The sequence below is a fragment of the Balaenoptera borealis genome, assembly GCF_965194805.1.
Source record: "Balaenoptera borealis genome assembly, chromosome: 3".
Lineage (NCBI taxonomy): Eukaryota > Metazoa > Chordata > Mammalia > Artiodactyla > Balaenopteridae > Balaenoptera > Balaenoptera borealis.
Window position 1 is genome coordinate 152,467,581 of NC_138866.1, and position 19,347 is coordinate 152,486,927.

General features: G+C 39.9%; 1 long non-coding RNA gene across 1 annotated transcript in view; it reads left to right on the plus strand.

The window, feature by feature from the left end:
* LOC309627036 overlaps positions 1–18,839 on the plus strand; it is a 21,015-nt gene extending 2,176 nt beyond the window's left edge. The window contains exons 2-3 of the long non-coding RNA XR_014243500.1: positions 1,484–1,629; positions 3,937–18,839. This is a non-coding gene — a long non-coding RNA (uncharacterized lncRNA). The remainder of the gene's footprint in view (positions 1–1,483; positions 1,630–3,936) is intronic.
* Positions 18,840–19,347: the final 508 nt, after the last annotated feature.

The following is a 19,347-nucleotide window of genomic DNA, read 5'->3' on the forward strand; positions in this document are numbered from 1 at the left end:
CCTCCCTGCACCCCCCCCCACCACTGCTCACTACGTTCCAGAATTTGCCCAATATCACTTTTGCCACATTCTGTTGGTCAAAGCACGTCCCAAGGCCAGCCCAGATTCGAGGTGAAGAAATAGACTCCATCCGTCTCTGGATTGGAGGAGCTGCAAAGTCACATTCAAAGGAGAAGCATACTAGGGTGGCGGGAATCTGTGATCATTACACAATCTGCCATAGTGCCCAAATTCGCTCAGCTTGTTGATGGCTAAGCTAGCAGTTGAACCCAGGTCTGCCTAATTCTAAAGGCCACGCGCTTTTCACCACACACACTGCTCTACCCATTCCTCGGGGTACATCTGTCCTGCATATTCCATCTGCCAGACTTGGGATGAATCTGACATTGAGGTACATTTCAGCTAACATAAGAAATGACTTTCTGGCAACCAGAGCTTTCCAAAAATTGATGAGCAGAGATAATTTCTTTCATCCCTTAAAATATTTAAGCAGAGACTGTATAAACAGCCAACCTCTTGGAATGTTGTAGAGAAGATTTGTGAACTGAGCGATGGAGTGTAATGGTTGATGACCTTTAAGCTTCCTTCCAAGCTTTGTTTTCCATGATATATGGTAGAAACTTCCAAAAGTAGGGAAACTTGGAAAACAAAAGCAAAACCATTACCTGTCCACTTTCATGGCTGCCTTTTGTAAAGGCCTTTTAAAACAGTAAATTAAAAATGAATATCTTAATAGATTCCGAAAAAGCATGATAAAAAAAGCATGACATCCACTCACAATAAAAACTCTTAGCAAACCAGAAATAATAGATAACTTCCTTCAATGTCTATAAAAATATCTATTAAAAAATAAGAGCCAACCTCATGGTTAATGACTAAACAATAAAATCCTTCCCTTTGAAATTGGAAATACGACATGAAAGCCTGCTATTTAACATTGTTCCAGAAATTCTAAGCAGTAAAATAAGGCAAGAAAAAGAAATACAAGGATAAGAATAGGAAATATGAAAGTCAGAATATGAGGGGCACCCAAGGGACGGACTCAGAAATGTTCCCATTGTGACTCTTTGTTGAATTGCACACTTATGTTCTGTGTGTGTGTTTTCTTTCACAATTTAAAAGGTTTAAAAAGAGAGTAAGTGTCTTATAATGACATAGGCATTGTAAGGTGGACCCATCTGTCCCCTGAAGCAGGATTTTTCATGGTTGCATACAACAGGACCACTGCCCAGCATGCTCTTAGCATTTTGAAACAAAATCCATTTTTATCCATGCCTTCTACATGTAATTGATGGTGAGGAAAGAAAGCAATGTAGTCACTGTGGACTGACTGAGGCAAATAGAAAGTTTGCAAACCACTTATGTTGCCACGGAACTATAGCCAATACCAGGCTTTCCCCAAACAAACCAGAGAAAGACGACACACAACACCTCGCGTCACAGCACCAAAAGGGCCAGATATTCCCTCTCTCCCTGCTTTTAGGTCCCAAGACATGTGGGCATGTGACCCAGGCTCCGCCAACCAGAGGCTCTTGCATCTGAAATCTTGAGGGGGTATCCGAAGACATGGAGATGTCAAAGATTATTGATGGCAGTGGTAGGATGGAGACTCCAGGGGTGTGAGAGCAAGTAAGTGCCCAGGAGCAGAAGTTCATCCTGAGCGGAAGTTTCCTATGACATGATTTTGGCAGTGAACTTGGCCACTTAGCCTTTCTTAAGTCTTGCCCCTTTTATGAGTCAATTTCCATTCTTCTCATTGGCTCTATAGAGTTTGAGATTTTTTAAACTGAAGTAGAATGGGACTGGATTCTTCATTACCCCAAGGCAGCTAGAAAGCTATAGGATTTACCTAAAATGTCAAGAAGGAATGGGAAAGGGAAATTCCATGAAGTGCTTTTGAAGGCAATGCTTAGAATAAAATAATCTTTGTATGATTATCAATAAACTGGCTGTATAATTGTGTGTTGTGGAAGCATAGGATCAGGAGGATGCTTTGAAATAGCTTTTCTCAAATTTTTTGGTGTTTGTAGCACAGAAGAGACACATACACTAATCCCACTCACAGCCTGTTTTCCTCAGTTATCTCACGGCCTTGCTCAATGACAAGGTGAATGGGAAGATTTGTCTCCCATGTGTCCAGAAGGAGAGGAGGACTGAATATGAGTGAATACTATCTATATCTATTGCATTACAGTAAAAAATAATAAAAAAACATAACAAAGACTCAGTGTCTGGTAAAGGCAGGTTAGATCATTTGAACCTAAGTTCCCCCGAAAACAACTAAAAATACAACTTTAAATGTTTTCTAGAAAGCGTCAAAGAGCTGACAAGATTGTAAAGAATTATCAAGCCAAAATTGAAGGGAAAATAGTCACCTGGAGACAGAGACGTTCCCAAATGCTACTTTTCCCATGAGGGCATTTGCCATTCTGAAAATGTTTAATTTGAATGTTTACAGTCACACAGGGAGAGTGGGCAGAAAACAGAGCCTGAAGAGGGGTGTTGGGGGCGCATGATATCACTTTCTTTCTCAGAAGCTGCCAGGCATCACCACACCGACCACATGCAGTTGGCTTCACAGAAACATCACCCTCCCTCCTGATCCTAATTATACCAGTTGGTCCCGACCATCACCTCTGTGCTAGTCTCTGTTTGGAGCCCATGTCCTGTGACAGTCATTTCCAACTCCGTGATTTGCTTGTGTTGTTTGTACACCTGGAAGGGTCTGCCAGCTCTATCTGGGGACCCTGTCCCACACACCATCCACAAAACCTCTACCTACTTGTAATGAGTCAATGTGGCTGGGCCATGGGGCACCCAGATATTTGGTCAGACATTATTCTGGGTGTTCCTGTAACATGCGTTTGCATGAAATTAACATTGGGATCAGTGCAGTTTAAATAGAGCCAATTACCCTCCAGGATGTGAGTGGGCCTCGTTCAATCAGTTGAAGGCCTGAACAGACCAAGTGGTTGACCTTCCCCTGAACGAGAGGAATTTTCCAGCAGACAGCTTTCAGACTTGAACTGGAACGTCCGCTCTGCTGGTTCTCCAGCCTGCCAGCCCACCCTGCAGACTGTGGACTTGCCAGCCTCCATAATTCAATTCCTTATAATGAATCTTTAGATAGACAGATAGATATCTCATATATATGCCTCATATATCATATATCCTATACATTCCATGTATATGTATATATACTATTGATATATATAATATATATAATTCCATATGTGTGTGTTTGTGTGTATGTACAATATCCTATTGGTTCTGCATCTCTGGAGAACCTGACTAATACACTCCTCTTACAGCCTGTGTTGTCTTATACCTTCTCACTTTATATAATCATTCTTTTATTCTTCTATATCAGGAGAGCTCCTTATGGAACTTTGCTAAAAATTGAGGTGTAACTGACATACAACAGCCTGCATCTATTTAAAGTGTAGTTTGATAAGTTGTCACATATGTATACACCTGTGAAACCATCGTTGTAATCATGATAGTGAACATATCCATCTCCCCCAAAAGTTTTCTCGTGCCCTTTGTAATCCATCCCTCTCATACCTCCCTAACCTCCCCATTCATCCCCATAACCACTGATTTGCTTTCTATCACAATACATTCATTAGCATTTTCTAGAATTTTATATAAGTGAAATCATACAAAAGCACTCTTTTTAGTATAGCTTCTTAAACTCAACACAATTATTTTAGGATGCATTCATGCTGAAGTGTATGTCAGTAGTTCATTCCTTTTTATTGCTGAGCAATATTCTAGTCCACATATGCATGGGTTTATTTCTGATCTCTCTAATTGGTTCCATTGATCTGTTTGTCCTTATTTGTGCCAATATCACGCTGTCTTGATTGCTGTGACTTTAGAAAAAATCTTGAAATCACGTCATGCCAGTCCTCCAACTCTGCTGTTCTTTTTCAGAGTTGTATTGGTGGGACTTCCCTGGTGGTCCAGTGGTGAAGAATCTGCCTTCCAATGCAGGGGGCGTGTGTTCGATCCCTGGTCAGGGAACTAAGATCCCACATGCTGCAGAGCAACTAAGCCCGTGCGCCACAACTACTGAGCTCTCGCACCTCAATGAGAGAGCCTGCATACCGCAAACTACAGAGCCCATGCTCCCTGGAGCCCACGTGCCACAACTAGAGAGAGAAAACCCACATGCCACAACTAGAGAGAAGTCCACGCACCACAACGAAGAGCCCACGTGCTGCAATGGAAGATCCCACATGCCTCAATGAAGATCCCGCATGCTACAACTAAGACCCAAAGCAGACAATAAATAAATAAATAAATATTAAGAAAAAGACGTTGTATTGGCTATTATAGGTCCTTTGCATTTCCAAGTGAAATTTATTTTATTTTTTATATTTTGTTACGTGGCAAAGAATAATTAAGTTTGCCAATGGAATTACAGTTACTAATCGATTGACTTTTTTTTTTTTTGGCTGCGCCGAGTTGCATGCAGGATCTTAGTTCCCCAACCAGGGATCAAACCCGTGCCCCCTGCAGTGGAAGCGCGGAGTCTTAACCACTGGACCACCAGGACAGTTCCTCCAAATGAATTTTAGAATCAGTTTGTTAATTTCTATAAAAATGCCTGCAGGGACTTCCCTGGTGGTGCAGTGAAGAATCCGCCTGCCAATGCAGGGGACATGGGTTTGATCCCTGGTCCAGGAAGATCCCACATGCCACAGAGCAACTAAGCCCGTGCGCCACAACTACTGAGCCTGTGCTCTAGAGCCCATGAGCCACAACTACTGAGCCCGCATGCCACAAGTACTGAAGCCTGTGTGCCTAGAGCCCATGCTCCGCAACAAGAGCAGCCACCGCAATGAGAAACCTGCACACCACAAAGAAGAGTAGCCCCCGCTCACTGCAACTACAGAAAGCCCGTGCGCAACAATGAAGACCCAACGCAGCCAAAAAATAATATTAATTAATTAATTTTTTTAAAACCTGCAGAAATTAGCCTAACCATATATATGGGCAGCTGATTTACTACAAAGGCACAAAGGCAGTAATTCAATGGAGAAATGACAGCTTTTTCAATAAATGGTGCTGGAAAAATTGGATATTCATATGCAAAAAAAAAACCCTTGTTTTAAAGGACATGGATCCATATCTCACACCATATACCAAAATAACTCAAATGAATCGTACACCTAAATGCAAAACATAAAGGTAAAAAGCTTTATAAAAAGGAAAAAACAGGGCAAAATGTTTATGACCTTAGATGAGGCAGAGATTTCTTAAATAAGATCCTACAATCTGTAATAAAAGAATAAATTGATAAATTTGACTTCACAAAAGTTTTTTTAAATTTTAAAAGATTCTTCAAAAGACTCTATTAAGAGAGTGAAAAATAAGCCACTGGGAGAAAATCTTTACAAAGCATATACTGATAAAGGATGTATCCAGAATAAATGAAGAACTCTCAAAATTCAACAATAAGAAAGCAACCTAATTTTTTAAATGGGCAAAAGATTTGAACAGATACTTCACCAAGAAGATATATGGATGTCAAGAAGCACATGAAGAGATGCTCAGCATTATTAAGTCCTTAGGAAAGTCCAGATTAAAACCACAATGAGATATAACTAAATACCACTACACACCTATTAGAATAACTAAAATTAAAATGACTGACTAAGAGTTGGTGAAAAGATGGAAAAACTGTAACTCTCATACACTGTTTATAGGAATGTAAAATAGTACAATCACTTTGGAAAACAGTTTGGTAGTTTCTTAAAAATTTAAACATATACCTACCATATGATTCAGACATCCCATTCCTAGGTATTTACAAACAAGAAAAGGAAGTATATGACTATACAAAAGCTTGTACATGAATGTTTGTAGCAGCTTTCTTTGTAGTAGCCCAAAACTAGAAACAACTCAAATGTACCTCAACAGATGAGTGGATACAGTTACAGTATATCCACACAATGGAATACTACTCAGCAATAAAAAGGGATGAAGTATGGATACATGAAACAACCTGGATGACTCTCTAAATGGTTATGCTGAGGGAAAGGGGGTGAACACAAAAGAGTACATACTCTGTAACTTCATTTATATAAAACTCTAGAAAATGCAAATTAATGTGTAGTCATAAGAAGCAAATCAGTGGTTGCCAGGGACTGAGGGGAGAGATTACAAAGGATGTGGGCAAACTTGGTGGTGGTAAAAATGTTTATTATCTTGATGTGGTGATGATTCACAGGTGTTACACGTATGTCAAAATTATCCAAGTGTATATATACAATGTATCATATGCTAATTATATCTCAATAAGCTGTTTTTAAAATAATAAACAAAAATAATACTACGAATAATCCTATGCCAAAAAATTTATAAATTTAGGGGAAAAACTGGATAATTTCTTAGAAAAACATAACCTTCCAAATCTGACTCAAGAAGAAGTATAAAATCTGAATAGCTTCAACTGGACAGCAACTGTTTGGGTGCCCAGATTCCTTTTCCCTGACCAGTGCACTCATCCCCTGCTGCTCTGTTAATTGCTAAATTTTTACAGCTTCCCTCTGCCTCCCAGAATCACTCCCAGATCAAGGTCAGAAAACATAGCCCTTTCTCCTCTGCCTGTAGCCTATAACTGACTGAAGCAAGGATACAAAAGGCCAGCCCCTTGCATCAAGGAGGGACAATTCTACAAAAAAAAAAAAGGAGGGGCAATTCTATGGAGAATATTATTCTCTCTATACCCCTCCTCTGGGGATCAAGGCAAGGCTGGACTTCATCTGAGATCACCTCCTTGCCAGGTTCTTCTCCTTCCCAATCCTGCTTCCCAACCATCCTTTGAGGTTTTTCCTCAAATAAATTGCAGGAGACCAAATCCCTGTCTCAGGTTTTGCTTTTTGTGACCCCAGCATAAGAAGCCCATAACCATTAAATAAATGGAATTAGTCATTCAAATTCGGAAGTGCTTGTTAAACCAGAGGGCTGAGTTCCAGTCCCACATTACCACTTCCCAGCTGTGTGACCTTGAGCAATTTACCTAATCTCTCCGTGCCTCAGGTTCATCATTTGTAAATGGAGATAATAATTCTGTTATAATATAAATAATTTGTAAATGGAGATAATAATTACATATGTGTGTGTGTGCACATATTCATACATAATCCCACCTGGACCAGATAGTTTTACCAGCAAGATCAACTTATGAGAAAAAATCTGTGAGGAACATTTAATCCAAACGAAAACTTTTCCAGAGAATATAAATTGAGGGAACATGCCATGATTAATTTTATAAAACTAGTATAAACTTGATATCAAAGTAAGAAAAGCTATGAAAGAGGAAAACTGGAAGCCAATCGAATTTATGGATACAAATGCAAAACATCATAATCAAAATGTGTCTTGCTCTTTTCATTTAAGTTTTTAGATATATGCTATGAAAAAAGGATCCAATTTCATTTTTGTTTCATATGGAAAACAAATTGTCCAAGCGCCATTTATTAATCTGCAATAAATTAATCTCTGTCATACCTAAATTTTCCATCTATGTGAGAGTCTAGGTCCTCTATTCTGGTTTTGTGGGTCAGCTTATCTATTACTGCATGTTATCACACTGTTTAAATAATTATAACTTTTTAAATCTTGTCATCTGGTACCATAATACTCCCAGTCTTCTTATTCTTCTTCTAAATTGTCTTAGCTATTTTCAGCTCTTTGCTCTTCCATATGAATTATAGAATGGTTTTGTCATTTTTAATGAAAAAGTCCTGTGGGTATTTTCACTGTAATCACATTAAAGAAAATCTAGTTTTGCTACATACCAGCAATATCCAATGATGTGGGAAAGAATATCACATTGACAAGAGCAACAAAAATATATATGATGTCTAGAAATAGGATGAAAAAGAAAGTATAAGAGCCCTATGTAGAAAACTAAACACTTTTTTTAACTGAAGTATAGTTGATATACAACGCTGTGCCAATCTCTGCCTCACAGCAAAGTGACTCATTTATACACATATAGACATTCTTTTTTTCACATTCTTTTCCATTATGGTTTATCCCAGGAGAATGAATATAGTTCCCTGTGCTATACAGTAGGACCTTGTTGTTTATCCATCCTATATATAATAGTTTGCATCTACCAACCCCAAACTCCCAGTCCATCCCTCTCCCTCCCCCCTCCCTCTTGGCAACCACAAGTCTGATCTCGGGGAAGCTTGGTAGGCAGTCACTGCAAGCAGGGCTCAGGCTACAGAGGTGACGAGTTCAGGCATCCTGACTCCCGTGTGGTGGTCACGATGTTTTTCTCCAGGGCCCGGCTACGGGTGGGGGAAGCCAGCCTCTCAGAGCACAAGAAGTATTTAAAGCATGCAATGAAGATAACAAAGGCTATCTAAGCAGAGAGGACTTTAAAGTTGCTGTTGTAATGCTGTTTGGGTACAAGCCCTCCAAGCCGTGTGGCTGACAGGGTCTTGGTGCTCCAGCCAGGTATCAGGCCTGAGCCTCTGAGGTGGGAGAGCCGAGTTCAGGACATTGGACCACCAGAGACCTCCTGGCCCCACGTAATATCTGTTGGCGAGAGCTCTCCCAGAGATCTCCATCTCAATGCTAAGACCCAGCTCCACTCAACAACCAGCAAGCTCCAGTGCTAGACACCCCATGCCAAACAACTAGCAAGACACGAACACAACCCCACCCATTAGCAGACAGGCTTCCTAAAATCATAGTAAATTCACAGACACCCCAAAACACATCACCAGACGTGGTCCTGTCCACCAGAAAGACAAGATCCAGCCTCATCTACCAGAACACAGGCACCAGTCCCCTCCACCAGGAAGCCTACACAACTCACTGAACCAACCTTACCCACTGGGGGCAGACAGCAAAAACAACGGGAACACGAACCTGCAGCCTGCAAAAAGGAGACCCCAAACACAGTGAGTTAAGCAAAATGAGAAGACAGAGAAATATGCAGCAGATGAAGAAACAAGGTAAAAACCCACCAGACCAAACAAATGAAGAGGAAATAGGCAGTCTACCTGAAAAAGAATTCAGAGTAATGGTAGTAAAGATGATCCAAAATCTTGGAAACAGAATGGAGAAAATACAAGAAACGTTTAACAACGACCTAGAAGAACTAAAGAGCAAACAATGATGAACAACACAATAAATGAAATTAAAATTTCTCTAGAAGGAATCAACAGCAGAATAACTGAGGCAGAAGAACGGATAAGTGACCTGGAAGATAAAATAGTGGAAATAACTACCACAGAGCAGAATAAAGAAAAAGAATGAAAAGAATTGAGGACAGTCTCAGAGACCTCTGGGACAACAATAAATGCACCAACATTCAAATTATAGGGGTCCCAGAAGAAGAAGAGAAAAAGAAAGGGACTGAGAAAATGTTTGAAGAGATTATAGTTGAAAAGTTCCCTAATATGGGAAAGGAAATAGTTAATCAAGGCCAGGAAGCACACAGAGTTCCATACAGGATAAATCCAAGGAGAAACACACCAAGACACATATTAATCAAACTATCAAAAATTAAATACAAAGAAAAAATATTAAAAGCAGAAAGGGAAAAGCAACAAATAACATACAAGGGAATCCCCATAAATTTAACAGCTGATCTTTCAGCAGAAAGTGTGCAAGCCAGAAGGGAGTGGCAGGACATATTTAAAGTGATGAAAGAGAAAAATCTACAACCAAGATTACTCTACCCAGCAAGGATCTCATTCAGCTTTGACGAAGAAATTAAAACCTTTACAGACAAGCAAAAGCTAAGAGAATTCAGCACCACCAAACCAGCTTTACAACAAATGCTAAAGGAACTTCTCTAGACAGGAAACACAAGAGAAGGAAAAGACATACAATAACAAACCCAAAACAATTAAGAAAATGGTAATAGGAACATAACCAATAATTACCTTAAATGCAAATGGATTAAATGCTCCAACCAAAAGACATAGACTGGCTGAATGGATACAAAAACAAGACCCGTATATATGCTGTCTAGAAGGGACCCACTTCAGACCTAGGGACACATACAGACAAAGTGAGGGGATGGAAAAAGATATTCCATGCAAATGGAAATCAAAAGAAAGCTGGAGTAGCAATCCTCATATCAGGCAAAGTAGACTAAAATAAACACTATTACAAGAGACAAAGAAAGACACTACATAATGATCAAGGGATCAATCCAAGAAGACTGTATAACAATTGCAAGTATTTATGCACCCAACATAGGAGCACCTCAATACACGAGGCAAATGCTAACAGCCATAAAAGGGGAAATCAACAGTAACACATTAATAGTAGGGGACTTTAACACCCCACTTTCACCAATGGGCAGATCAACCAAAATGAAAATAAATAAGGAAACACAAGCTTTAAATGATACATTAAACAAGATGGACTTAATTTATATTTATAGAACATTCCATCCAAAAACAACAGAATACACTTTCTTCTCAAGTCTCATGGAACATTCTCCAGGATAGATCATGTCTTGGGTCACAAATCAAGCCTTGCTAAATTTAAGAAAATTGAGATTGTATCAAGTATCTTTTCCGACCACAATGCTATGAGACTAGATATCAATTACAGGAAAAAAACTGTAAAAAATACAAACACATGGAAGCTAAACAATATGCTACTAGATAACCAAGAGATCACTGAAGAAATCAAGGAGGAAATCAAAAAATACCTAGAAACAAATGACAATGAAAACACGACGGCCCAAAACCTATGGGATGCAGCAAAAGCAGTTCTAAGAGGGAAGTTTATAGCAATACAATCCTACCTCAAGAAACGAGAAAAATCTCAAATAAACAACCTAACCTTACACCTAAAGCAATTAGAGAAAGAAGAACAAAAAAACCCCCCAAAGTTAGCAGAAGGAAAGAAATCATAAAAATCAGAAATAAATAAAAAAGAAATGAAGGAAACAATAGCAAAGAACAATAAAACTAAAAGCTGGTTCTTCGAGAAGATAAACAAAATTGATAAACCATTAGCCAGACTCATCAAGAAAAAAAAGGAGAAGACTCAAATCCATGGAATTAGAAATGAAAAAGGAGAAGTAAAAACTGACACTGCAGAAATACAAAGGATCATGAGAGATTACTACAAGCAAAATATGCCAACAAAATGGACAACCTGGAAGAAATGGACAAATTCTTAAAAAAGCACAACCTTCCGAGACTGAACCAGGAAGAAACAGAAAATATAGAGTCCAATCACAAGCACTGATATTGAAACTGTGATAAAAAATCTTCCAACATACAAAAGCCCAGGACCAGATGGCTTCACAGGCGAATTCTATCAAACATTTAGAGAAGAGCTAACACCTGTCCTTCTCAAACTCTTCCAAAATGTAGCAGAGGGAGGAACACTCGCAAACTCATTCTATGAGGCCACCATCACCCTGATACCAAAGCCAGACAAAGATGTTGCAAAAAAAGAAAACTACAGGCCAATATCACTGATGAACATAAATGCAAAAATCCTCAACAAAATACTAACAAACCGAATCCAGCAGCACGTTAAAAGGATCATACACCATAATCAAGTGGGATTTATCCCAGGAATGCAAGGATTCTTCAATGTATGCAAATCAATCAGTATGCACACCATATTAACAAATTGAAGGATAAAAACTATATGATAATCTCAATAGATGCAGAAAAAGCTTTCGACAAAATTCAACACCCATTTATGATAAAAACTCTCCAGAAAGTAGGCATAGAGGGAACTTACCTCAACATAATAAAGGCCATATATGACAAACCCACATTCAACATCGTTCTCAATGGTGAAAAACTGAAACCATTTCCACTAAGATCAGGAACAAGACAAGGTTGCCCACTCTCACCACTATTATTCAACATAGTTTTGGAAGTTTTAGCCACAGCAATCAGAGAAGAAAAAGAAATAAAAGGAATCCAAATCGGAAAAGAAGTAAAACTGTCACTGTTTGCAGTTGAGATGATACTATACATAGAGAATCCTAAAGATGCTACCAGAAAACTACTAGAGCTAATCAATGAATTTGGTAGAGTAGCAGGATACAAAATGAATGCACAGAAATCTCTTGCATTCCTATACACTAATGATGAAAAATCTGAAAGAGAAATTAAGGAAACATACCCATTTACCACTGCAACAAAAAGAATAAAATACCTCGGAATAAACCTACCTAAGGAGACAAAATACCTGTATGCAGAAAACTATAAGACACTTATGAAAGAAATTAAAGATGATACAAACAGATGGAGAGATATACCATGTTCTTGGATTGGAAGAATCAACACTGTGAAAATGACTATACTACCCAAAGCAATCTACAGATTCAGTGCAATCCCTATCAAACTACCAATGGCATTTTTCACAGAACTACAACAAAAAATGTCACAATTTGTATGGAAACACAAAAAACCCCGAATAGCCAAAGCAATCTTGAGAACGAAAAACGGAGCTGGAGGAATCAGGCTCCCGGACTTCAGACTACACTACAAAGCTACAGTAATCAAGACAGTATTGTACTGGCACAAAAACAGAAATATAGATCAGTGGAATAGGATAGAAAGCCCAGAGATAAACCCACACACATACGGTCACCTTATCTTTGATAAAGGAGGCAAGAGTATACAATGGAGAAAAGACAGCCTCTTCAATAAGTAGTGCTGGGAAAACTGGACAGCTACATATAAAAAATGAAATTAGAACACTCCTTAACACCATACACAAAAATAAACTCAAAGTGGATTAAAGACATAAATGTAAGTCCAGACACTATAAAACTCTTAAAGGAAAACATAGGCAGAACACTCTGTGACATAAATCACAGCAAGATCCTTTTTGACCCACCTCCTAGAGAAATGGAAATTAAAAAAAAATAAACAAATGGGACCTAATGAAACTTAAAAAGCTTTTGCACAGCAAAGGAAATCATAAACAAGATGAAAAGACAACCCTCAGAATGGGAGAGAATATTTGCAAATGAAGCAACTGACAAAGGATTAACCTCCAAAATTTACAAGAAAACAACCCAATCCAAAAATGGTCAGAAGACCTAAATAGACATTTCTCCAAAGAAGATATACTGATTGCCAACAAACACATGAAAGGTTATTCAACATCACTAATCATTAGAGAAATGCAAATCAAAACTACAATGAGGTGTCACCTCACACTGGTCAGAATGGCCATCATCAAAAAATCTACTAACAATAAATGCTGGAGAGGGTGTGGAGAAAAGGGAACCCTCTTGCACTGTTGATGGGAATGTAAATTGATACAGCCACTATGGAGAACAGTATGAAGATTCCTTAAAAAACTAAAAATAGAACTACCATATGACACAGCAATCCCACTACTGGGCCTATACCCTGAGAAAACCATAATTCAAAAAGAGTCATGTACCACAATGTTCATGCAGCACTATTTACAGTAGCCAGGACATGGAAGCAACCTAAGTGTCCATTGACAGATGAATGGATAAAAAAGATGTGGCACATATATACAATGAAATATTACTCAGCCATATAAAGAAACGAAATTGAGTTATTTGTAGTGAGGTGGATGGACCTAGAGTCTGTCATACAGAGTGAAGTAAGTGAGAAAGAGAAAAACAAATACCGTATGCTAACGCATATATATAGAATCTAAAAAAAAAAAAAGAAATGGTTCTGAAGAACCTAGGGACAGGACAAGAATAAAGACGCAGATGTAGAGAATGGACTTGAGGACACAGGGAGTGGGAAGGGTAAGCTGGGACAAAATGAGAGAGTGGCGTGGACATATATATACTACCAAATGTAAAATAGATGGCTAGTGGGAAGCAGCCACATGGCACAGGGAGATCAGCTCAGTGCTTGTGTCCACCTAGAGGTGTGGGATAGGGAGGGTGGGAGGGAGACGCAAGAGGGGAGAGATATGGGGATATATGTATATGTATAGCTGATTCACTTTGCTATAAAGCAGAATGTAACACACCATTGTAAAGCAATTATACTCCAATAAAGAGGTTTAAAAGAAAAGTCTGATCTCTATGTCTGTGAGTCTGTTTCTGTTTTACAGACAGGTTCATTTGTGCCATATTATAGATTCCAGACATAAGTGATATCATATGGTATTTGTCTTTCTCTTTCTGACTTTCTTCACTTAGTATGCTAATCTCTAGTTGCATCCATGTTGCTGCAAATGGCATTATTTCATTCTTTTTTATGGCTGAGTAGTATTCCATTGTATATGTGTACCACATATTCTTTATCCCTTCATCTATTGATGGACATTTAGGTTGTTTCCGTATTTTGGCTGTTGTGAATAGTGCTGCTGTGAATGTAGGGGTGCATATATCTTTTTGAATTATTGTTTTGTCTGGGTATATACCCAGGAGTGGGATTGCTGGATCATATGGTAATTCTATTTTTAGTTTTCTGAGGAACCTCCATACTGTTTTCCACAGTGGCTGTACCAACTTACATTCCCACCAGCAGTGTAGGAGGGTTACCTTTTATCCCCACCTTCTCCAGATTTTGTTATTTGTAGACTTTTTAATGATGGCCATTGTGACCGGTGTGAGGTGGAAAACTAAACACTTTAAGTTTTATAAAAAAGATGAAGATTTGGATTTTTAGAGTAACAATTCATGTTTCTGCATTGGGAGACTTAATCTTTTAAAATGTTAATTTGCACCGAAATAACTAAATGTCAAAGAATCCCAGTCATAATCTCAGAGCATTTTTAACATTTAATAAAATGATTTTAAGAAATAATTTGTCCAAAGAGAATTGAGAATGAATGTGACTCACCATTTGTGAAAGTGAGTTAAAACCCTACAGTAATTAAAATAGATGCTCTGGTATGGAACAGAAAGACAAATACACCAATGGAATGTAATACAATGGAACAGAATGGGGTGGAATGAAGTGAGATGGGATGAAATGAGGGAGTTTAGAAACAGACTCAAGAATTTTAAAAGCAAGAATTTAGCATGTTACAAAGATATTTTAAATCAGTGAATATCAGGATACTTTTAGCTTCAAGTAAATTTTTAAAACTCCAACTAGATTAAATGATATATAGCTTATATTAAATAGACTATAGAATCCTAAAATATACTACTCATATCATATATATCAAAAAATATACCATTTAATATAGCAGAAAGTTCAGAGGTGAATTCAGCTTCAGGCATAGTGTGATAAGGGCTCCAGTCCATTTCCCTGCTTTTCTCTTGGCTATTCCCTCCTCTGCATGTTGGCTTTATTCTTAGGCTCTATTATTTTATTGTCACGAAAAGGTTGTCAAACCAAACAAACAAGCTTGAGACAACATGTTTATTTAGTCATGTCTATAAGAAGGAAGAGAAATATTTCCTTCACTCACAACCTGTATGTCCTTTCCTTCAGTACAGTTGGGCCAACTTAGGTCATGTGCCCATATCTGGATCTAAGCCACTGACAAGGAGAAAGTCATGTACTGATTGGCTTAGGCTGGATCCTTTAGCCAATCACTGATAAGGAGAATGGGGATTGTCATAATTAACTCATACCAATCAGGGCTTCCCTTGGAGCTTGGGATGAAGTCAAAAGGGCTGCAAGGATACAGGGTGACTGACTACATAAACAAAATCAGGATCTAATGGGAAGGAGAAGGGAGGATCAAACTGGGTAGGCAACAATATCCAACTGTAGCGAAGAAAGGATTAAGTACTGATTAAATTGTAATGGGATAATTTAAAAATGTATTTAGACCCTTACCTGTCACCCCGTGAGAAATCATTTTTGCCCTAGGTCAGGAGTGTCTGTGATTCTGGGTCCATCATCCCAGAGGAGGCAGAGGACTCCAGAAGGGACAGCCAGGTGGGCTTCTTTCATCAGGCTGCTATTTGGACTGGTTCACACTGGCAAGACCTTGTCCATGAAAAAACTAATCAATAGTCAATCTAAGAAAAAATGGGAAATTTTATTCGAGCCAATCTGAGTATTATAACCCAGGAGACAGTCTCTCCAAGAGTTCTGAGAACTGTTCCAAAGAGGTAAAGGAGGAAGCTAGCATATATGTGATTTTGGCAAAGGGGGTACCTGCAGTCAAGCGCACATCTATCTCAGTGGAAGGTTGCTGCTAGTCACAAGGAGCATACATCTTGGTTAATGGTTTTAGTGCTTTTCTAAGTATGGGAAGATCCAAGAATCCAGGTTCATAAAAGATTTCTCCTAAAGATATTATCTGAGGGCCGGTTCTGTCAATTTTCCCAGAGCACAGAGTGCCTCATCCTGATCTTCGCCCTGAATTCCTTTCAGGGTGTGTCGTAGGTCAGCAACTGCAGTGGCGAATGACTTGTAGAGCTAGAGATGGTGGGCAACAGTCTTTATTTTACAGTCCCTTCCCTTTTACTCTTAATTTCAACCAACGTTTGGGGAGCATTTTGTGACCAATTTGTCCCATGGCACTAGGAATGCTCATTCCCAGGTCAAGTGAGGATTTTGTTGATAGGTCACTCTACATGCTATTACTGGACTAGGCTCTGTTAACAATAGCCAAAAGCCTCTGGACCACCTGTCTTACTAGTCTGTTACGGTCCAGGAAATGGTTCCTTCTTATTGCTTCTTCGCGTATCTAGAGTTACACTATTACAATCGTTGATCTTATAGGACTATGTATTTTGATCAATCATTGCAAATTGCCTAATCATCATTAATTTTATCTGTGGCTCAGTCACACATTTGGTAATGCAATAAACAATAATCTTGTGAAATAGGCAGAATACAAGTAATATAACTAGCGACATTCATAGGTCATAAGGATTTAAACTAAGAACTTCTATTAGGTGAGGCCCAGTATCTCCCAAGGTTCCTGCCATCTGGGAGGTCTGGTTAACATATAATGCAGTTGCGCAGTGCACACCGGAGTTGGGGGGTGGGGAAGGAGGTCAAAGGACAGAGAAAAAGGTTTTATGTTTCAGTTTTTCTTGTCTTGCCTTAAAATGTGAATTTTTATTTCATCAACCTTGACCTCTTCTATCCTTTCACTTCTTTCTCTTCTCTTCCTCTCCTCCGACCCCAATCCTCATGCGTAATGATTACCCTTTTCTCTGATGAAAATTGCTAGATTTTTAACTCTGTGCTTTCACAATCAGTCTACTGGAATTGGATCACAACATCACCTTCAGCTAAGGGGTCCTGGTGAGAATTACCAGACACTTATTCCTGTGTTGACTTATTAGATAACGCTACACTTCTAAAATACTTACCTCCTTTCTTTTTCTGAGATCTGCTCCTTATTCTTGATGTCTTGCCACAGATAAATTCCAAGTGTGAGCAAGTTTTTTTCCTTCCTACTGCATGCATGCCATTTTGTAACTTGGACCATAGTGTTGCAGGAAGGGGAACCCCTTCAACGGCCCAAGAATGGGCTCTTGTCTAACACTCAGAAATGAATTGTCTGAGGAGACACACATGCTGACAAAGCAGGAGACTTTATTGGGAAGGGGCGCCCGGGCGGAGGGCAGCAGGGTAAGGGAACCCAGGGGGACTGCTTTGCCATGTGGTTTGCAGTCTCGGGTTTTATGGTGATGGGATTAGTTTCCAGGTTGTCTCTGGCCAATCATTCTGACTCAGGGTCCTTCCTTGTGGCACACGCATCGCTCAGCCAGGATGGATTCCAGCGAGGAGGATCCTGGGAGGTTGGTAGGACATATGGACTGGTGTCTCTTTTGACCTTTCCTGAATTCTTCCAGTTGGTGGTAGCTTGTTAGTTCCATGTTCCTTACCAGGACCTCCTGTTGTAAGATAACTCATGCAAGTTATTACTATCCTGTTTGGCCAGGGCAGGCGGTTTCCATCAGTGGTTCCCCTAACAGTAGGACACGGACTGCTGTGAATTTCACCTCATTAACCTTCGGATGTGAGAAATGTCACATTTCTTTACTTTGCTAAATCAAGTTAAAATTGATTGTATTTCCCAACCCCTCCTTCCCAAAACTGATAAGAAAATCCATCTCAGCCTGGTAGAGCTCTCTCCACTGTGTTCTGTAGATGCCTTAAGCAGTGCACAGCCTTCAGGTTCAGGGAGCCCTGGGATCCTTGTGCCGACATGTTCACTGTCCAAGCTCCAGTGTTTCTTCAAGGCAAATGCCTCAGCTGCCCTCCTGCCCAGCTTGACCCAGGTCCATTCTCGCAACATGCACATGTCAACTACAAATTGGCACTTGTCATGGGCACTTGCCATCTACCTCTACAAGGATTAAAGCAGGTGCCGCTGCAGCTGCTGACCTTCAACACTCCCTGAAAGGGATTCAGGGTGGAGATCAGGAACGAGGCCCTCTGTGCTCTGAGAAAAACTGGCAGAACAGACCTTCAGATAGATATTTTCAGGAGCCGATTTTATGAGCCCAATTCTTGCATCTCCTCATATCTAGAAAAGCACTAAATTCCTTCATGGTGACATCTGCTCCTCGTGACTAGCAGTAACCCTCAGGAAACTAGCAGAACCTTCTGCAAAAAATATGTGCTTGGGCTTCCCTGGTGGTGCAATGGTTAAGAATCTGCCTGCCAATGCAGGGGACACGGGTTCGAGCCCTGGTCAGGGAAGATACCACATGCCGCGGAGCAACTAAGCCCGTGTGCCACAACTACTGAGCCTGCGCTGTAGAGCCCGCGAGCCCCAACTCCTGAAGCCCACACGCCTAGAGCCCGTGCTCTGCAACAAGAGAAGCCACCGCAATGAGAAGCCCGCGCACCGCAACGAAGAGTAGCCCCCGCTCGCTGCAACTAGAGAAAGCCTGTGCACAGCAACAAAGACCCAACTCAGCCAAAAATAAATAAATAAATAAATACATTTATTTAAAAAAAAACAGTGCAAAGTGCCAAGTATATTAAAAAATATATATATGTGCTTGATCGTATGTACACCCCCTTCACCAAAATCACATATATACCGACCTTCCCCCCTGCCTCTTTGGAGCAGTTTCTCAGAGCTATGTGAAATGCTGTCTCCCGGGCCGCAGTCCTCATTTTGCCCCAAATAAAGCTTAACTCGCAACTCTCACGTTGTACATTTTTTTAAGGCAACACACATCTAGCCACTCCCCTCTAAGGTTTTGCTCTGGAAAGGAGCAAGTTCCACACAAGGGACCCCAACTTCTGAGCCTCCTATAATCTTGGGAATGTACTCCCTCACTCGGGGGGGCCTTGTCCCTCATCACACCTCCACCTCCCCCAGCACTTTCTTCTCCTCCCAAGGGGTCCCTCCTAATCTCTCCTCAGAGGAGCTGGAAACAATATTGACCTCCCTTTCCTGCAGATAGAAGTGAGGAAAAGACATGCTGAAACTAGTCCTTTCCCCTCC